Raw genomic sequence first — 6,868 nt, forward strand, 5'->3', positions numbered from 1 at the left:
CCAAGCACTCCCTTCCTCCCTAAAGAGCCACATACTGCTATTCTGCCTGATCAGATGAGCTGTTTAACTTAAAGCCACTCTGAGGCTAACATGCATGCCAGAACTATTTTCCTTGGTACAGTTTTCATTTCTTGTTATATGATGTCTCATTTGATTAATTCAAATATGTAGGAAATTAAAAAGATGGTCAGTCTGAGTTTTTTATTCAGTTGTGTGTTCTAGTCAGGTATCAGCTAATTATACATGGACAAATAACAGTTGCATCTGAGAAATGTGTTGCTTAGCCTTCAACTGAGCAGGGTGTGCAAGGCTGGGACATCTCTAGGACAGCTGAGGAGGAGGAGAACAGTCTCCCCTGGCCTGTGACAGTCTTTGGTCCCAACAGCCAGGAGCTGGGGCACAGCCTCTCGTGGCAGCTGAGTGCTGCCTGGCTGGGGGGGCTAGTTCTTCACCGGTATAGATTTTCCTTCTTCAAAACTCTTGGCCAGGCAACGTCTTCTGGTTGTCATTTCTCGAAATCATCTTATTGTTGGCCATTATAGACTGAATACTTTAGAAATGTCCCCTGCATGGGTGACCTGGCAAGATCACATGTACTGGTACCTCCAGGCGTGACCATAGCTACAAAAATTGGGCAGCTGATTGATAGTTACACATGCATCCACAGAGGGTTGGAAATGCAAGTCAGTGAAGAGAACAAAAAGTAAATTTAATTTTCCAAATATTCTTAATTTGAATAGTTTCTGATAAAATATTTTTTCCCTCTAGTGAGAATAGCAAAGAAAAGTGTCTTTGAATCCAGCCCTGGGACCCTGCTTTGTCTCTCTTGTGAATGAGCAATGAAAAGTGGCCATTCATTGCTGAATGATTATTTTTCCTCTTCAATTGTGGGGGGGAGGGGAAAGCCCTCCAAAATCTAAGTCTTCTATGAGTCCAGCAGACTAAAAGCATCAGAAAACCTCTGGAGGGAAGTAAAAAGTTATGAATGGAGAATAAAATACTGGTGCAGAGCAACAGGGCTGTTGTGTATAAAGAGCAGATGGGAAAATGTTGAGTTTGAAATTTAAAAGACGAGGATCTGAATCTCATTCAGCTGAGCAGGGGAAGTGGTTTGGGTTTCCTTTCCTTGGAGGTTGGCTCCATTTGATGAATTGTCGAGATGTGCTATAAATGTTTAAGATTTATAGGAGAGGCTCCAAGTAATACTAATGAGCAGCTAAAAATAGATACGACAGGAAAATATAAACTGACAAACAGATCATCCAGCATAACAATAACTTCATAATCATACAACTGTTGCCAACTGAAGATGGAAGACATGGCATGAAAATGAGCTTTTGTTTTTCACATCTGAAAGTTAAAGGAGTCGGAGTGGAAACAGATGTTCTCGAAAACAATGTGTCAGAATAACTCTTGTAACAGCCAATTGTCGCCAGAGCTGAGCAAATAATTCCTTGCTCGCTCTTCACTGGCTGATGATTTTCCAGTGATGGGTGGGGTTTTTGTAAAGAGCTGAATTATTTATTTATTCATTGTAAGCAACCTAAATTATATTGCTGCAAAAAATTTCAGTGTCTCGCTTCTTACAGTTCTGTGCTTCTTGGGGTTTGGGAATTTTTGTCAAAGAACTGATGGTCCTCCAAAAACAATCTTAAGGGCTTTGATGAATCATTTTGGTTGTAAATTTTTGTGAATATTTAATTGTCAATGTTTAATATTCAATTAATTGATGAATTATAATTGTTATTGAACTAGGGGGAATTAGATGCTTTGTTTTCATAGAAAGGAGTTTGTAGAGCAGGAACTGTCAGAAGAGTTTTACACTGGGAATAACCACAGGAGTAAATCTTGTCTACCACAGCAGTAGAATTGTTGAGCTTTCATTTTTAGTGTCTATCTGCCTATCACCTATAGAAGAGAAACATTCAACTCAATAGGTGATGCGTGGACAGACAGAAGCATCAAAGATCCTTTGTGCTGCTATGAATCTCAGTCTGTGCTGGATATCTGCTTCGTGCACTGGAAGATCTTTGTGGCCATGAAGATGATTGGCAACAAGTAGGACCAGACAGCAGCAAATGGAAGACTCTATTCCTTGACAAGTGACATTTTGTGTGAGGGGAGTCTCTGCCTGCATCTTGAGCAACAGACAGATCAGAAGTGTGAGCTGAATCCCAGACTTGCTTTTGAATTTAAAGTTTAAGAACTGATGTTTTTGTCAGCTGGCTGGACTTCTGCTGTGCAGATTTTCTATTTGAACTACTGTGAAAATATTTTTATTTGCAGTGGTATTTCCGTTGAGAGATACTTTCTCTACAGAGTAACTTCTCTGAGAGTGGTTTCAAAAGTTAATCTGTGGAGAATATAGTATCTTGTTTTCAGTATTCAAATGTCCCTTTACAAAGTAAAGCAGAAGATATTATTCTCTTTCTGGTACAATTATTGCCCTGACTTGGCACCTTCTTATTGTCTGAAAAGTGGGCAGAGCCATGTAGGTGCACTCAGAGATTTGAGAAAGACAACATAGGCTTCACTGTAATTTAGTGATCAAGTGAGAAAACACTCGATGGAACATGACATGGCAACATCATGGAAGCTGCTCTGTGGTAGAGTGAGAATGGCTGCTGGCAGAGGAGGAAGGAAAAGGACAGTTTCTTAAAGAGTGAGACAGGAATAAGGTTGCTTGAACAGCTGGAGCTGTTGAGCATCAAGATGATGGAAGGATGTTATGGAGGCAAAAGCAGGAGGAGGAGAGACAGAGCCAGATCCTCAGCTAACATCACTGGGTATTTTTAGGAGTGCTTTCTGTATATAAACAGATGAGGTTCCAGGAGGCAGCAGTGAGGGGGAGCAGTGTAACTCAATGATACTTGTACTGCAAATAGTACATTGCAAAGAGCAAATTGTTTGACTTTATTAAACTGCAGCCTCCTGCAACAGATCAAGGGTCTAGTTTCTAAGCAAAATAATTGTAGCCTAAAGAAAAGTTAAATGTTGAAAGTCCCACAGGCCCTAGATTCCTGTTTGACTTGGCTTCAGGAGCTGCATATACTGTTTGAACCTTAGACTATGAAGTAAATTTGCAAAGCACAAGCTGTTTTGAAGTCCCTTTCCACAGTAACATAGTTCAGCACTGTTATCAGAAAAATACGGGACAAAAAACAAAGGGAGGAGGATCAAGTCTGGCAAGTGGACTTGACAGTGCTCTGCAGTTCTGGAGGGGCTGGCAGGAGCTGGGCAGGTCTGGCCTAGGCATCAGGGGTACGCAGAAGAATGTCACCTGGTCTTGGTGGGTAGTGCCAAAGTTAAAGCAGAACTCGGAGCCATGGGCTAAATTGGAACAGGCTGGTGTAATGCAGAACCAGGCTCTGCCTGTGAGACTGCTTCCCTCTATCCTTGTTGTAAGGCGTGGGGGGTTTTTTAGGAGTGCTGTATCCAAAGAGTGATCCTATGTATGCTGGAGGCCATAAAAAAACATTAACTCTGGAATGTAGCCCATTTAGGCTTGTCCAGTGGCTTGGTACTCAACCTGAACAAGTTAGTCTTAGTCACACTTCATTTTTCAGCTTTGTGGTCTATTCTGGTTTCAGTTCATTTTATTTTTTTGTTTGCCAATAGAGGCAAAAGCTGTGAGTGAAGAAAGTCCCATAGGAGGGCCATCCTTGCTGCAGCAACCCAAAAGCTACCTGTGCAAGGAGGAATGAATTAATGCACCTACAAGAAAAAGGCTGACACTCTTAGCTGTGGCCACTACACGTGGTGAGTACCTGGGCAATGTCTTGGCTGGCATTTCTTTCCATGGGAAACCTGTCCTTGGCATCATATCTTTGCATGCAACTTGTTGAAAATTTCTGTCCTCTCTTCCCTTGGCTCCTTGCAGAGCAGATTTATGGTCTCATTTTCCTTCTACAAATAAAACCCTAAGTGCAAATCCAAAGGATAAATAATGCAATGCAGACATGTCCACTGCTGAAAGTCTGAGAGGAAAAGCTGGTAAAGGCAAGATATCTTGTGTGAGAAAACTATTTTCATGTTTTTTTCGTGCCAGTTCTGGAGGTTGGAGAGCAATCCTGTGTGCTTTTCCATAAGCATCCTGCTGCAGCTCAGGCAAACTCCACGTGCCTTGTCTGTAAAAAGGGGCTAAGGCACCCATCCTCCCTCACAGGGTTATTGTGTGGGATGTATACCAGCACCACCACAGTGCTCAAGGTTGTTCCTTCATAAGCACAGAACGGACAGGTGTTTGTAAGTAAAGCTCAGCATTTGCTCTGCACTGGGTAAAAGGTAGGCATGAAAATGATGACAGCATCACTGCCACTGTGTCTGTTAATGTATCTGCTATTCTGATTGCTTCCACCCTGCCTGTCATCTCAACTGACATGGCTTTGGCAGGTAATGTTTAGAAGGGCACTGGGCACATGCCACAGAGGCACCAAACCTGTAGGGATGAGTGGGGCTTCTCTCAGCTGGCTCAGCAGCATCAACATGCACAGCTGCACGCCAGGACCAAACACCTCATTTTTAGCAAGGGTGGCTTTTTTCTTGGGCTGAGCTGGAAGTTTGCAATTCTGGATTTTGTAGCACAAGATATACCTGGAACCACCCCCAATACTGTTTTCATTCTACTTTGATTCCAGCTGTAATTTGAAGAGACTTGTGTTTAACTAAGCACAGGGACAGTAAGCCTCAGTGTGCAGGACATGTGGATCAGAGATTAGGACTGCTTAATTGTTGTCAACTACAGACCCTGCCCCCGTGCCCCTTACAGGCCATCTCCATGATGCTGCAGCCCTCACACAGAGGGGAGGTGGTGGTGGGCTCAGGTACCTCATCTCCTGTGGGATGGAAAAACTGGAAGGAGATGGGGGTACCTGCTTCCCACTGTCTGAACTTCATGCAATGCAAAGCACTTGAATTAACTCAGACATTTCTAGAAAGGGAATTTTTTTGTCCTGGGATTGGATAGTTACTTTATTGTCTTTGAGTCAGTGGTTTTGACCACTTGTTTTTTATTGTTTAGTTGGGTTTTTTCCCAGGTTGAAGAGGAAGCTCTTGCTATAAACCTGTAATGGTGACAACTAGCCAGAAGCCCTGCTCTGCCAGTGCCCTATCTTACCTGGCAGGCTGCAGCTCCAGGCAGATTTATTGATCCCAGCTGCAAGTCATGCATGGCAGAGGAATCTATGGCCTGCCCTGGCCAGCTGAAATAGTCCCACAATGGGCAACGGGACTCAGCTGGGGTCACTTTAGGCTCAGTCACTGACATGTTGTTCACTTTAAATTCTGCCCTGAAACCACAGATGTTTCCAGATGTGCTATTCTCTGGAAATTATAACCTGTCCTACTGGGCTCAATGCACAGAGATTTTGGACTTTTGTGTTTCATACACCCCTTGTGTGTTAACATAGTGCCATTTGGCTTGGCATGGGCTGAGTTACAGAGGCTTGAAAGGAGTGGTTAGTAAGGCAACTGAAAAGACTGCTCACAAAACAGCTTCAGCATGGTCTGCAATAAAAAAGAATCCCTAGACAGACCAAGGTGGAAGAGACCCAAATGCCAGGAGTGATTCAGTCACCATGCTCACTGAAATGTAATCTCCTTGCTGTGGCAGGCAATAAGAAGCCTGTGAAAACTATAACCTCACTGATTTTTTCCATCATTAGCTATGACCTCCCTTTTGACTGCTTACTCCAGTCTCAAAGGATGGGACCCTTTCTGGGGGGAAGACCTGTGCCTCTGTTCCCTGAGAGGAAATTAGTCTGTAGCATTGCTATGCTTTACTTAATATGTTAATGAAAGTGGAAATACCACCTGAATTTCTCTATAGATTCTGCAGGGAAATCATGTTTCCATATTGCATTATGAGAAATGCAGTGGAAGTGTGCTATGCTCAGTTAATATTTTTAATGTATGGAGGCAAAAGAAACTTCAGTTCAGAAGAAGTATATGCTTCCCTCTTTCTATTCAACATCCATAGTGCTATAAATACAAACTGCAGGGTACTTTCAGAACTGCAAGCCTTTAAGACTTCTCGAGGGAAAACATCACACCAAATTAATCTGCCGTCAAGTGGAAATTCTATATTGTTTGCATTTGCCAATGTTCTGTATGTGGCTGTAATTGCACTGAAGCAAATATCTGCTTCAAGTTCTTCACAAGATTAAATGTGGCCAATTGGGCGTAAAAGAGTAATTGAAATGCAGAACTGCTGCTTTGGATTTGTTAGAAGCACTGCTCATTTTTGCTCTGACATGACGACACTAGGTTCTGACTTCCCATTAAAACAGGGAAATTTGGGGAATGTGATTTAGAGCGTCGGGTTGCAAGCTAAGAGGAGGACATTTCTGTCTGGAACTGCTGCTGCCCTGCAGTGTGCCAGTGGGCAGTGTGCCTCTTGCTCTGTGTGTGCAAGGGGATACCTTCCTCCCCTCTGACCAGCAGAAAGGCTGTCAGCAGCCGTGCCCCAGGGTGCAGCCTCTGGTTGGGACCTCCAGTACTGGCTCCTGAGGATTTTGTGTTCTGAGCATTTGCCATGGATTTGAAGCTAAAAGGACTTGTGAAGGTCCAGCAACAGCCTCCATGGCTTGTAACAGGGGGAGCCCTAGGTCTGAGTTGGATCCTGACTAGTGTCACCGTGTCAGACCAAAGGAGCGTGTCAGCTTGCAAAGTCTGAAGTCTCACCCTAAGCCAGCTGGATGTGAAATGTTAAAAGATTTGCTTAAAAGCCTCACACTTTCCTTTTCTATTTACTAGTTTAGCCATTTTCCCTCTTGCCATATAAATGTAATTATAAGCAAGTAAAAAGTATTTTTTCAAGTTGACTGTGCTGCCTTTTAATTCTGCATGAAAACCCAACTGCTCCCTATGC

Source organism: Manacus candei, unplaced genomic scaffold (assembly GCF_025592945.1).
Source record: "Manacus candei isolate 608988 ecotype Guabito, Panama unplaced genomic scaffold, ASM2559294v1 h1tg000050l, whole genome shotgun sequence".
Classification (NCBI taxonomy): domain Eukaryota; kingdom Metazoa; phylum Chordata; class Aves; order Passeriformes; family Pipridae; genus Manacus; species Manacus candei.